The sequence below is a fragment of the Chelonia mydas genome, chromosome 4 (genome assembly GCF_015237465.2).
Source record: "Chelonia mydas isolate rCheMyd1 chromosome 4, rCheMyd1.pri.v2, whole genome shotgun sequence".
In the NCBI taxonomy this organism is placed as follows: Eukaryota; Metazoa; Chordata; order Testudines; family Cheloniidae; genus Chelonia; species Chelonia mydas.
Genome location: NC_057852.1, coordinates 25,733,109 through 25,748,412, shown reverse-complemented (window position 1 = coordinate 25,748,412; position 15,304 = coordinate 25,733,109). Strand labels below are relative to the sequence as shown.

The 15,304-nt window shown below is 41.2% G+C and overlaps 1 protein-coding gene across 15 annotated transcripts in view; it reads right to left on the bottom strand.

The window, feature by feature from the left end:
• PDLIM5 (PDZ and LIM domain 5) overlaps positions 1-15,304 on the bottom strand; it is a 182,918-nt gene that overhangs the window by 40,661 nt on the left and 126,953 nt on the right. The gene's annotated exons all lie outside the window — the stretch shown is intronic.

The window sequence follows — 15,304 nt, the reverse complement described above, 5'->3', positions numbered from 1 at the left end:
TGTTTATTTGGACAGTGTTTGGTTTGCAATTCATTAACACAGTACATGCCGAAGGGCTGGTCTACACCGAAAACTTGTATCAGCACAGCTACGTCTCTCAGCATTGTGAAAAACCCACACCCTTGAGATTTGTAGCTATACCAACCTAACCCCCAGTGTAGACAGTGCTATGTCAACAGACGAATTCTTACTTCGACCTAGGTATCGCCTCTCAGGGAGGTGAACTTACTACCATGATCGGAGAACCCTTCCTGTTGCTGTTGTGTTTTAAGTGTAGACATCGCCTACGTTTTGGGGGTTTTGTGAACGTAGCCTCCCTTTTAGCATGAGCAATTACCTATTGGTGTAAATGTTATCTGAATGCCTAAGCACCTGATTGCACCAAGAAATCAGGCAGAATCTCCAAATGATATAAGGTGTGCTGCAAAAAAAAAACTGGTTCCACAAGAAAAATGAGGTTAAGGCCCTGTTTAAAAAAAAAAATCAAGCACTAATATAGTAATAACTTAGGCGGTGATCCAAAGCTCACTGAAATCAATGGGAGTCCTTTCATTGGGTTTTGGCTCAGGCCCCTCAGATATAAGTAAACTTACTCCCAAAAAGGCTTCAAAAAATGAAAGTTATTCAGCAAAGCTGACAGCAATTTGTTTTTCTGCTCCCTTGGCTCTTCCAAGTTTTCCCCACCCCAGTAGCTTTACATCACATTCATCTTGTCTTAAAAACTCAGTCAATACGGAAACCAGTCTTATAAGTGCTAATTTTCCCCACAAATCCCTTTCTGATTTGAGTCCATGATTCAGTCAGAGATTGATTAATGGGGTTGTGTATTTAGGGAAGACTGAGGACCTCCTCAATGAGAGTGCTCAAAACACATCTCCTAGACCGTCAAGTTGATATGATATACCCACCATCACAGCCACTCAGGCAAGAGCCCAATTATAACTTGAGGATTTTCTCAAGAGACTTACTTTCTTCCTCCATTAGCAAAAATAGAAGCAGTTTCCTTTCCCTCCACTCCAAAAACCAATCACCACCTGACAAACCACCTTTAAAGTAAAATATGTTCCCTCATACAAGAGCACTCGTAAGAAAATCCTACTGAATCAACAGCTTCCTTTGCACAAAGACAGCTTTGTTTTTTAAAAATTAGCAAGGTGGAGCCAGATTCTCAGAGGCTATCAATAAGCACCATTGACTTGCATTCATTCTACTCAACTTATATCATTGGAGAATCTGGCTCAAAAATGGAAAAAGCAACTTCCCAAAGTGGAAGCACCAAATGTTGAAAACACAGCAGCTTGCTGCTTTATAATATCCTATTTAAAAAACAAACAAACAAACACACACATTTGTATGGGATGACAGAGGTAAACCCAGTGGACAATTGCGGTCTTTAAGACCTCTTTCAGCTGCTGCTCTATTTTGCGGGGGCAACAATTGATTTATTTTTGTTTATATAGGGATACACAAGTCATCTTTAACCATACTAAACTTGAAATACGTATAGAAGTGCAATTTGGAATGCCTAAAGCACTCAGGACAGAAATAGTGAAGTTAAATATCTGCAATTGCAAGTCATCTCAAGATATAGATGATGACAGCTCACTGCCTGCGGGTCATAGCCAGCTGTTGCTATCTGAATCAATCTCATGATATTTTATGTTTTTATTAAAGCTTCAGCTCCTGGAGTCATGGGATGAAGTGAGACTCCCAGATTTCATTTAAAACCAAAAGGCAAATAAAGAGAGACCAATACTTTTTTTTAAAAAAAGAAAAATGTTGTTTTTAAGTTAGTTTTCTGATTTTTGAATGCTCAGAGTCCACAATACTGTGCTCCAGATGTAACCAAGGGAGAAACTTAACAGAGAAAAATTCCAAGCCATGGTTTCAGCAGCCCTTGAGATGGAACTCAGACACCTCTTCCTGCTCCTTCTGTCTGTTTGAGTGACCAAAGAGATTGAAGTGTTCTCCGACTGGTTTTTGAACGTTATAATTCTTGATGTCTGATTTGTGTCCATTTATTCTTTTACGTAGAGACTGTCACTTTGGTCACTTGATTATAGACCTAAAAGTGGCAATTGTTCAACAAAAAAACTTCAAAAACAGACCCCAACGAGAGACTGCTGAATTGGAATTAATTTGCAAACTGGATACAATTAACTTAGGCTTGAATAGAGACTGGGAATGGATGTGTCATTACACAAAGTAAAACTGTTTCCCCATGTGTATTCCCCCCCCGCCCCCCCACACACTGTTCCTCAGACGTTCCTGTTAACTGCTGGAAATGGCCCACCTTGATTATCACTACAAAAGGTTTTCTTCCCGCGCCCCCCGCCCCATCCCCTGCTGGTAATAGCTCATCTTAAGTGATCACTCTCCTTACAGTGTGTATGATAACACCCATTTTTTCATGTTCTCTGTGTATATAAATCTCCTCACTGTATTTTCCACTACATGCATCCGATGAAGTGAGCTGTAGCTCACGAAAGCTTATGCTCAAATAAATTTGCTAGTCTCTAAGGTGCCACAAGTACTCCTTTTCTTTTTGCGGATACAGACTAACACGGCTGCTACTCTGAAACCAGGAAAAAAAGGGTGGTTATTATCAAGTTAAGTTCAAGATCTCAGTCCAATGGCCTGGGCACTTAAAACTCAGCGATCAAGACAGAGGTTGACATTCCACTACTTTGGCACAATGGAACTTTCTTCCATAAGGATAAAGCTCTTCTGTGCTGAGACTGTGGAATTAACTCCCACTGGGACTAAGAGTCATCACAAATCTTTTGCCCGAAGTGCAAGGTACACTTCTTTGACTTGTCTTCTCTAGGCAAATCAGAACAGGATGTACACTGAAAACAAACTAAATGAGCAACGAAACCCCAACCAAAACAAAACACTACCCTGCACACACAGTTCTCACTTGGGGAAGAGGATGAGAGAGAGAACAAATCGCACGCCAGATGTTAGTCATGTTGCTTAAAACACTGCTAAAAGGCACTCAATCTATGGTAGTTGAGAGTGATCTAAAAACCAGAATGAAACAGAATAAAATAATGATTGGTGAGGTGTGAGACAAGCACCAGTTTCTCCCAAATTGCTTTTGGATCTTTACTGTAAATTATGATTAGGAGAATGAAGACAAAACTGAACAAGTGTCAGAAGCTGCTGTCTAATTTAGGGACTTAACACTGAGAAATATGAATAAAACTAAAGCATATAGTGGACTGACTGACAGGCTTAACTGAAAAATAAAGAGAAATAAGCTCATAATGCTTATGGAATCCAATTGCCAGGACTGCCCCCTTCAGTGGAAGTTACATGCGCATTAGAGATACATATTTTGAAGATGATTCTTAAGTCTGATTTCTTGTTGTAAAAAGCACGAGCTGTGCCCCTATATGAGGTAGGAATGTGTCATGTGTTTGTATAACATTTAATGCTAATAAAATGGGTAAATGTAAGGTAGAACTTCACATACTTCCCTGCACGAACTACCAAGGCTTGACTGAACTTCCAGAAATTGTGTGTTACAAGCCCACAGGGAGAAGTGACCAAAAATGTACACAGTACAATGTTCCTTTCACTGGATGTCATTTAGTGGGGATTAACTGTTTTAATAATCTACTGCTGTTTCCCCTCAACTCTGATTACAGAAATAAGAAGCCAGTTGATTTACCTGTAAACACACTAACTCAAAGCACCCGTGACTTAGGCTTTCCTAATTACGTGTGTAACGAGGAATGCCTCAGTCTGGTACACCCCAGTTTTCCACAGGGGGCAGCCAATAAAATCATTCAGACTTTCAAAGAACTGAAACAAAATTGCATTTAGATAGACATGTTATTGCTCCCTGATGTTTCCAGCAGCGAGAGATATTTTCAGAGCCACGAAGAAGTGGAAGTTTCTAATGCGGCAGAAGCTCTTTTGGAATGCATGGAGCTGCGATGTAACAGTCACAAATTCTGAAAATGTCCTAAATAAAAATGTCTTCTTTGTTACCAGCTGACAAGGGTGCACATGGCTTTTTGTTTTTAATTATTAACAAAACCTACTTTCTTGCTACTTCTTAGGAAAGATGACAGTTTCTTGATGAATGGGAGCTTTGAAGGAGTAGATGCTCTTCTAAAATACAAAGGTATCTGAAATTTTCATATCCCCATTTCCAGTACCATTTGTTATCTCTTCCACTTGGCATGCATCCCGTCCTTTCCTTTATTGTGTACAGTACAATTTTTTTTAAAAAAATTACTACTTTGTGTGCAGTTAAACCAGCTTGCTAAGTGTCATTTTCCACAAGCAAAATGCACTTCTAAGTGACTGCTTAGGTAGCCTTCTGGAAATCTCAGGTTTCTGCATTAAAAAGCATTACATTTTAACCAAGTGAGTTAGGAATCAAAGCATCCTTTTTGAGAACATCAGTGTAGAACTGTACAGCTACTTAATCTCAGTTCAAGAAATTGTTCTGAGCGAAGGTCTGTAATTTCTTTGACAATAATAGGAATGACAGGGAATTGCATCACTTAGGGAGAATGGGGGTAGACGATAGAAAATTGATTTTAGTTTTCATTGAGAATTAATTCCATGCTTATAGCAACCAACAGAGAAGTAATGTTATACAATATGCCTTGCACTGATATCCGGGACTGATACATTTGCTTGACCACATTGTTCCAGACTTGGAGACTGGATGTGAATAGCCAACACCACCATCTTCATTGAAAAGAACACCACACTAAACTTCACCTTCAGAGTAGCATATTTTGCTCGCACCATTCTGTATGAAGGGTGTTTAAACTCCATCTCCTCGCCTAGAAGCAGTGTCTTTCCAGAAACAGCTCCCAGCAGTCTTGAGCAAATTTGTATAAAGAAGGGGTTACGGAAAGTTTAAGCATCAGTCTGCAAATGTCTTCTCCATATGCCCCGGCAACCTGTGTAGTTAATTTCCCTGAAGAATACCAAATCCCTTATGACAAGGGGGGAGGGAGTTATAAAAACATGAAAAAAAATGAGGCACCTCATCCTTCCTGGAGCCTCACAAATCCAAATGGAATAGGATAGCCTTGATTCAGTTTCATTACTTCTAAACCTGAATCGTTTAATAAAAACATAAATCTTCCATTGTATTAAATCTTACCACATAATAGTTAAATATGAATCTCAAGCAGAACAAGACTGTGCTGCATACAAAAAGATGTTTGAATAAACTGCTCATACAATTTTACTGAAGATTTGTACTTATAGGAATGCTCATCTTACACTAAAGAAGGAGAGAAAGAAAAAGGACCTTTAATCTGACGTTTTCATCATACATTTGCCATGTCAATGTGGGGCAGCATTATTTTACCTTTTTATAAACTGAACCACAGATCATTGTAGTGACTCACCCAAAGCCACACAGCAAGAAATTGGGATAGTTGAGACTATCCCCAAGAATCCTGACTCTCCACCACTTGTTGCAACTGTGCACCTACTAGATCAATAGATCATGTGCAGTACCACGGGAAACACGTATTAACTGAAAGTATATGCAACAGTAAAGAAGAGACTTTTACTTCAATTGATTCAGCACTCTCGATTAAATGCAAGTATCCCAGCTCGTCCTTAGCTGTCCAAATGTCGTCCTACTGTTTTCTCTGACAGAACACCTATTACAAATTGTGTCAAAGCTAGCAGATGGCCTACAAGACAGAAGATGGGAAACCTGCATTTGCTGTTCAATGCACGTCTCCAGAAAAAACACATGTAGTTAATTGTATCAATAGGCTGCATCATTGAGTTCAAACTGCTTTTCTTTGGCGCGTGAAGGGGAAGTGGAGGATTAAGTCCATGTTCCAGAATATCTGGAAATGTCCATTATACCCTAACCTAGAGAGACATCAAATATATAAGGGAATGAGTTAATTTAGTACATTTTTAACTGCTGGACAGAATTCACTCCCACCACTTCCATATGTCCTAACTTCATTTTCTATCCTCTTCTTGCTTTATCAACATGGCTGTTTTAGCCCAGGATGGATCTCTAATTTGGATAGCTAGTCACCTCCTTGAATTTTTTAACCAAAGTAAGCTTTGTTGTCCTCTTCCGCCAGGCCCAACCTCTTTCCTCCCAGGAAATCTGATAATCTTCTATATAAGGACACCATTGCAACTTTAAAGTAAAAAAACATGCAACAAGTTTAATCAGCTAAAATTCTGGTTTAAATTTTTGGGGACCATCCTGACTAGCTATGTGATCTGAAATGACTTGCCATGCTGTGGCTTCTCAAGAAACCAAGCATGAGGTGATGACGAAAATCTATACGTTATTACAATCCGCATAAGGTTTGCAAAAAAGCAAAAACCATTATATAATGTTCGTAGATAATTGTAATTTACCTGCAGAATGGTTCTGCAGAGTACCTGGTGCCAAAAATATGGAGATAAAAGTCAAGAGAAATTGTAACAAATTCCTAATCTCCCCCCCAACCCATTCATCTTTATAAAAAGGTGTTTACATTTCACATTAAGAATATAAATATTTATATGTTGCTAAAAGTAACAATGTCCCAGTGATTTGTAAAGGAAAAAACATCCAGGATTAAAAAAGAAATAGGATGGGTGAGGCAATGTTATTCATGCTGTTTTTCACATCAAGTTCTGTTAAGGAGCATATATAATCCCAACATCAGCAGCACTCGAAAATCAACTTCAAAGCTTCTTTCAGAACAAACAGAAGCCTCAGAGTATGCACCAGTTTTAAACCTATGAGGACATGGTACGTCCCTTTTCACTAATTCTGCAGGCTGTAACGTACCGGGTATGTGAAGCAGAAAGGTACAGATAGTGCTGCATCATGTTCCTGTTATGCTCCCTCTAAAATGTTGCCATTCAGCAAGAGTAGTTGCCATAAGGGTTAATTTTAGGAAAAGCTTTATATTTTAATTTGCAAATATCAGATAACGCCACTCCTTTGCTTCACAGATAGTAGGGATAGGTCTCATGACTGTAACGTCAGTATAGAAAAGTTCAGAAAAAGACAGGCAGGGTAAAAAGGGAAGTGGTGCTGCATTAAGGAGCAAGAATATATACTCTGAGGTCCAGAAGGAGGTGGGAGGCAGACTAGCTGAGGGTATCTGGGCAATGATAAAAGGGGTAATAAACGGAGGTGACATTATGGTAATGGGGTCCACCACAGACCACCAGATCATAAAGAGGCGGAGGCGGCACTTCTAGAACAAAGACGACATACCCAAAACACGAGACCTGAGAGTAAGGGGCGACTAACTACCAAGACATCTATTGGACAAGTAATAGGGCAAACCCTTACTGAATGGGGGAGGCAACATAGTGACAGATGATGTGGAAAAAGCTGAAGTCCGCAATGCTTTGTTTGCCTCAGCCTTCGCAGGCAAGGTCAGCTCCCAGACTGCTGCACTGGGCAACACAGTATGGGGAGGAGGTGAGCAGCGCTCAGTGGTAAAAGAAGAGGTTAAAGACTATTTAAAAAAGCTGGACATGCACAAGTCCACGGGTCCAGATCTAATGCATCCAAGGGTGCTGAGGGAGTTGGCTGATGTGATTGCAGAGCCACTGGCCATTATCTTTGAAAATTCCTGGTGATCTGGGGAGGCCCCGGACGACTGGAAAAAGGCAAATATAGTGCCCATATTTTAAAAAGGGAAGAAAGAGAATCCAGGGAACTACAGACCAGTCAGCCTCACTTCAGTCCCTGGCAAAATCATGGAGCAGGTCCTCAAGGAATCCATTCTGAAGCACTTGGAGGAGAGGAAGGTGATCAGAACAGTCAACATGAGCAAGTCATGACTGACCAATCTGATTGCCTTCTATGATGAGATAACTGGCTCTGTGGATATGGGGAAAGCGGTGGATGTGATAGATCTTGACCTTAGCAAAGCTTTTGACACGGTCTCCCACAGTATGCTTGCCAGCAAGTTAAAAAAGTATAGATTGGATTGGATGAATGGACTATAAGGTGGATAGAAAGCTGGCTCAACGGGTAGTGATCAACAGGTTGATGTCTAGTTGGCAGCCGGTATCAAGCGGAGTGCCCCAGGGATTGGTCCTGGGGCTGGTTTTGTACAACATCTTTATTAATGATCTGGATGATGGGATTAATTGCACCCTCAGCAAGTTTGCAGAGGACACTAAACTGGGGGGAGAGGTAGATATGCTGGAGGGTACGGATAGGGTCCAGAGTGACCTAGACAAATTGGAGGATTGTACCAAAATAAATCTGATGAGGTTCTGCACTAGGAAGAATCCCATGCACCGCTACAGGCTGGGGACCGATTGGCTAAGCAGCAGTTCTGCAGAAAAAGACCTGGGGATTACAGTGGACGAGAAACTGGATATGAGTCAGCAGTGTGCCCTTGTTGCCATGAAGGCCAAAGGCATATTGGGCTGTATTAGTAGGAGCATTGCCAGCAGATTGAGGGGAGTGATTATTCCCCTCTATTCGGCACTGGTGAGGCCACACCTGCAGTATTGTGTCCAGTTTTGGTCCCCCACTACAGAAGGGATGTGGTCAAATTGGAGAGTCTCCAGTTGAGGGCAACAAAAATAATTAGGGGGCTGAGGGAACTGGGGTTATCTAGTCTGCAGAAGAGCATGGAGGGGGGGGGATTTGATAGCAGCCTTCAACTACCTGAAGGGGGGTTCCAAAGAGGATGGAGCTCAGCTGTTCTCAGTGGTGGCAGATAACAGAACAAGAAGCAATGGTCTCAAGTTGCAGTGGGGAAGTCTAGGTTGGATATTAAGAAACACTATTTCACTAGGAGGGTGGTGAAGCACTGGAATGGGTTACCTAGGCAGGTGGTGGAATCTCTATCCTTAGAGGTTTTTAAGGTCCAGCTTGACAAAGCCCTGGCTGGGATGGTTTAGTTGGTGTTGGTCCTGCTTTGAGCAGGGCACTGGACGAGATGACCTCTCGAGGTCTCTTCCAACCCTAATATTTTATGATTCTAAAGCACAAAATTTCCAGGAAATTTTTGCAATGTATTGGGGACAATTTTTTAATCCAGAAAGTGAAGGATGTAATCAGAGGGACTGCAATTTTAGACTTGATACTGACCAACAGGGAGGTACTGGTTGTGAACTTAACAAACTCAGAGAACGGAACTGATAGGTAAGGTCCCCTGGGAAGAAAATCTAAGAAAAGTAGTTCAGGAGAGATGGCATTTTCTCAAGGAGACAATATTAAAGGTCCAACTGCCAACTACTCTGAATCGAAGGAAACACAGGAATAACGGTAAGAGACCAATAAGGCTCCATCAGGAGTTCTTTAATGACCTGAAAGTCAAAAAGAAATCCTACAAAAAAGTAGAAACATGGCCAGTTTGCTAAGGAGGAGTCCAAAAGGATAGTACAAGCATGTAGGAACAAAATAAGAAAGGCTAAGGCACAAAATGATTTACATCTAACAAGGGACATAAAAGGCAGTAAGAAGATGTTATTTAAATACATCAGGAGCAAGAAAAAGATGAAGCCAAGTGCAGGTGGGGAAAGAGAGCCAATAACTGACTTCATCAAAAAGACTGAGGTGTTTAGTGCCTATTTTGCTTCAGTCTTCACTAAAAAGATTAATTGTGACCAGATACTCAACACAAGTAATATTAACAACCAGGTTGAAGGAATGCAAGCCAAAAGAGGCAAAGAATAGGTTAAAGAATATTTAAGTAAATTTGATGTATTTAAGTTGGCAGGGCCTGATGAAATTCACGTTTGGGTACCACAGGAACTAGCTGAAGCAATCTCAGAACCATTAGCAATTATGTTTCAGAACTCCTGGTGAGGTTCCAGAAGCCTAGAGAAGGGCAAACATGATACCTATCTTTAAAAAGAGGAACAAAGAGGATATGAAGAATTATAGATGAGTCAGCCTAACTTTGATACCTGGAAAGACACTGGAACTAATTATTAAACAATCAGTGTATAATCCAATTATCCTCCAGGTGCTTATATAGAATAGCCAGGACGGATTTGTCAGAACAAACCATGCCAAACCAACCGGACTTCTTTGAAGGGTTACTGGGGAGGAGATGGGGGGTTGGTGAAGGGGGAAAAAGCAGTAGAGGTGATATCTTGATTTTAAGAAAGGCTTTGACACAGTCCCACATAACATTCTCATAACTCAACTAGGAAAATATGGTATGGATGAAATTACTGTAAGGTGTGTGCACAATCGGTTGAAAGACCATACTCAAAGAATAGTTATTAATGGTTTACTATCAAACTGGGAGGGTGTATTGAGCAGGGTCCTGCAGAGGTCCGTCCTGAGTCTGGTACTATTCAATATATTCATTAATGACTCGGATAATGAAGCAGAGAACATGCTTATAAAATATGGAGATGACACCAAGCTGAGAGGGAGGGCTTGCAAGCATTTTGGAGGACAGGACCTTGACAAAATTTGAGAATTGTTCTGAATACAACAAGATGAAATTCAACAAAGACAAGCGCAAACTACTTCAATTAGAAAGGGAAAATCAAATGCACAACTACAAATTGGGGAATAACTGGTTAGGTGGGAGCACTGCTGAAAAAGATCCAGGGATTATAGTGGATCACAAATTGAATACGAGTCAACAACGTGAAGCAGTTGCAAAGAAGATGAATATCATTCTGGGGTGTATTAATAGAAATGTTGTATGCAAGACACGGAAGGTAACTGTCCCACTCTGCTCTAGAGCACTGTGCTCAATTCTGGGCACCGCACTTTAAGAAAGATGTGGACAAATTTGAGAGAGTACAGAGGAGAGCAACAACAATGAGGTCAGGTTTTCTAAACCTTTTATATGAGGAAAGGCCAAAAATACTGGGCATGTTTAGTCTTGACAAAAGTACACTGAGGGGGGATCTGATAACTAAGGTGACCATTTAGTCATGGAGGTCATGGCAGTCACGGATTCCGTGACTTTACTGGTCCTCCATGACTTCTAGGGCTTCAGGAGGTAGAGGAGGGACTGTGTGCCCCTGCCCTGAAACAGGCTGGCTGGAATCAGGACCCTGCAGCCCCAACCCGGAAGCTTCTGTTGAGGGCTGCAGTCGGACACGCGTGCCCTGGCCCCGTGGCTTAGTTCTGCCAGGGGCTGCAGCCAGGGACACATGCTCCCTAGCCCCATGGCTTAGTTCTGTCAGGGGCTGCAGTCAGGGCCGTGCACCCGAGTCGTGTGGTGTCCAGGGCTTGGCAGGGGCTGCAGCCGGGGCTATGGACCCTAGCCCCACGGCATCCCGGGCTCGGTGGGGGCTGCAGCTGGGGCCATGCACCCTAGCCTTACTGATATCTTACTGAAATCTTAGCCTTACTGATAACAGTCTTCAAATATGTGAAGGGCTGTTATAAAGGGGACGTTGATCAGTTATTCTCCATGTATAGTGAAGGCAGGACAAGATACAAAAGGCTTAATCTGCAGCAAGCGAGATTTAGGTTAGATATTAGGAAAAACCTGACTAGAAGGGTAGTTAAGCTATGGAATAGGCTTCCAAAAGTGGATGTAGAATCCCCATCACTAGAGGTTTTCAAAAACAGGTTGCACAAAGTCCTGTCAGGGATGGTCTAGGTTTACTTGGTCCTGCAACAGCACAAGGGACTGGACTTGATCACTTCTCAAGGTCCCTTTCAGACCTACATTTGTATGATTCTACATAGACTCAGGCGGGACCACTGTGATCATCTAGTCTGATCTCCTGCACATTGCAGGCCACAGAACCTCGCCCGCCCACCCACACCTGTTATAAGACTCCTAACCTATGTCTGAGTTACTGAAGTCCTCAAATCATGGTGTGAAGACTTCAAGCTAGAGAGAATTCACCATTTATACTAGTTCAAACCTGCAAGTGACCCATGCTGCGGAGGAAGATGAAAACCCCCCAGGATCTTTGCCAGTCTGACCCGGGAGAAAATTCCTTCCCAACCCCAAATATAGTGATCAGTTAGACCCTGAGCACGTGGGCAAGACCCTGCAGGAAGATACCTAGGAAATAATTCTGGTACATCAAGGAAAAACATACATTTAGTGCTGTCCCACGCGCCAACAGAACGCCTGCACTGTAAACCAATGTCACTTCAGAGATTAATACTGTGTGGCAGTGCTATAGCAACAACACACTCCAACTCCAGGGAGGTAAGGTGGTAGTAGTCGGGGAGAAAGCAAATGGCTCTCTTAAACCACCTCAGGGTGGTGGAGTAGCAGCATTAATGAGTTCCAAAGGAGAGCTAGGCCCATCTAACCTGTGATAGGTGTACAATATGGAAAAGCTTAACATTAAGACTCTTTGGGGGATGGTGAGAAGAGAAATAAAAAGAACAAAATGGTGTGATCCCAAAGGAATACTACCTGCCAAAACCCTGAGTTTGCTGTAGCCACAACCAGCAACTCAAATAAATGAGCTGCATTTGCCACAATATATCTGATGTTTCGCAAAATGGATTTATCTAATCTGGGTCTAAGAAAAAGAAAACAACAAAGCTGACCATGCTCCATTACCCACATTATGTTCTAAGTTGCAACAGTCCTATTTTTAGAAAGGTTTTCCTACGGTATAATTTAGTGCCTTCTTCTCTTTGGCTAAGGATGCACAATTCCTATTACAGCTGATTACTAGCCATTACATTGTGCAATCATGTGGACTGCTGCTTAAAATAACCATCTTCAGCGCTAAATCCTATGCATGTATTATTTCAAGACAATGTACGTTGCAAGTATTGCATACGCATTCTAATTGCTAATTTCTCATTTCTGCTGATTTATTTCCTTGAAATCTCATAAGGGCTGTTGTCCTCTGTCATAATTTTCCATTTTTACCATAATATGCGCTTATCTTAAATGGAAGATGTTTGCATATTTACACTAATTTGGTTTGAACTCAGCCAGGCGACTCTCTTGTATTATCAAATGACGACACAAAGTTTTGTTTCCTTGGCTCCATCTATTGGTAAGCAGTCCTTTTATCCATATTTGCACTGGGATTATAGGATATGAGGGAGAAGTCCTGTCTTGTCCTGAAGTGTTACACGTCCCCCCTACCCCCCCTTTTTTTGGGGGGGGGGTAATATATGGTCTAATTTCTCTTTCATTGTTCTGAGCTAACCCTCAAGGTAGGAGTTTAAATATAATATTCTCAGACAGATGATTGTTTTACATTTCCCAAATCTTGGTTCATGTCCAATCTGTGAAATTAGTAAACGCCTTTGTTGATTTAAATCAACTAAATAGAATAAAAATACACAAATGTCATACCACCATCCAGGACCCCACACCAATACCTGCCTGCAGAGCTCAGAACTGAGCTAGCCCAGAGACTGAAACATCCTTAAAGGGGCATGATCGGGTTTGAATTTCTTTTAAAAACTATCTAATTAAAAATAATTCAATGCCTGAAAAAACAGGTCTTTAAAAACAAAGTCTGCTGATACTATTTAAAGTGTTTTATTCAGGGTTTCCTGCTCTCTGGGTATTAATTTGAAGAGTTTTTGGGGAAGGCCAATAGCTGTGACTAGGGCTGGCCAAGAAATGGTTTTCCCATCCTGCAAGAATTTTTGAGATTAAATACAAAATTTTAAAATTAAAAAAAAAAAACAATAACGTTCCCATCCTCAGCTGGAACAAAGTTGCAATCTCAAATTTTCATAAACCAACAAACCAAAAAAAAATAATAATTCCATTTGGGTCAATCAAAATGTTTTATTTAACGAATTATAAAACACTGTTTCAATTTCAACCTTTTCTTTTTAAAAATTATTTTAGTATAAATTAAGCAAAATTTCAAAACAAGGAGTCATTCTGAACTGAAAAACCAAAACTTTTCACTTGGAAAATGTCAAAACGGGATGTTTGGACTATTTTGAAATTTGTTGAAACTGACCGTTCCCCACAAACAGTTCAGGTTTTGATCGAGTGGTGTTTTTCAGTGCAAAAAAAATTTGAAAAATTCTTAAGCAACTAAGAATGACTAATGTGCCCCCAAGTTTACCCCTCATTCTCCCTCCCTGTACAAGTGCTGACTCCCAATTTCACTTCCTTCTCATGGTGTTTGAGTGAGTCAGTAGCACAACATTTAAAAACCTCTCCTCCTCCTCCATCTGGAGAGCTGGGGGGAGGGGGGGGGACCCTTTGTAGTGACAATCACGGTGGGCCATTTCCAGCAGTTGACAAGAACATCTGAGGAACGGTGCGGTGGGGGAAATAAACATGGGGAAATAGTTTCACTTTGTGTAATGACCCATCCACTCCCAGTCTCTATTCAAGCCTAAGTTAATGGTATCCAATTTGCAAATTAATTCCAATTCAGCAGTCTCTCGTTGGAGTCTGTTTTTGAAGTTTTTTTGTTGAAGAATTGCAACTTTTAGGTCTGTAATCGAGTGACCAAAGAGATTGAACTATTTCCCCATGTTTATTTCCCACCCCCACCGCTCCTCAGACATTCTTGTCAACTGCTGGAAATGGCCCACCTTGATTATCACTACAAAAGGTTTCCGCCCTCTGCCGCCCCCCCCCCCTCCCCCTGCCGCTCTCCTGCTGGTAATAGCTCATCTTAAGTGATCACTCTCCGTACAGTGTGTATGGTAACACCCGCTGTTTCATGTTCTCTGTGCATATAAATCTCCCCACTGTATTTTCCACTGAATACATCAGATGAAGTGAGCTGTAGCTCACGAAAGCTTATGCTCAAATAAATTGGTTAGTCTCTAAGGTGCCGCAAGTCCTCCTTTTCTTTTTGCGAACTCCATTACTGATGCAGGGAATAAAGACATGGATGAAATCCCAGTTCTACTAAAGTCAATGGCAATACTATTGATTTCAGAACTTCACCCAATGCATTCAGATGTGCCAATAGTAGTATAAAATCTTTCAAAACTGCTAAAGGGCTTTTCCTTTTACTGCCCATGCAAGACTAACCTCTACAGGATGTCACAAAGGAAAAAAGACAGCTGGTTCTTAACAATTGACTATATGAACCTAACATGATGCCTGCCCTAACAAAAATAATTTTCTTCTTTTCTGTTTAAAAGTCGATGCAGCAAAATATGAATCTTCAAAAATAAATGGATTCAGGATATTTTTCCTCTCATGCCTACAATTTATCTGGCAACTTCCCCAAAAACTGAGGCTGATTTAACTTTTGCTGAGATCCAAAGTGATGCCAGCAGCCCTAGAATAGGGGAGAAAAAAATGCACCTTTGCCTCACCCCCCCAGTTTTTGCAGCAAGTGGAGCTCAACTGCACCGAAAAATTGGACTCTGTCTCCTTCAAGTTCTATATCCAAGAGAAACTGTGCTGGTAAGTGCAGTGTTATCCATCTGGAA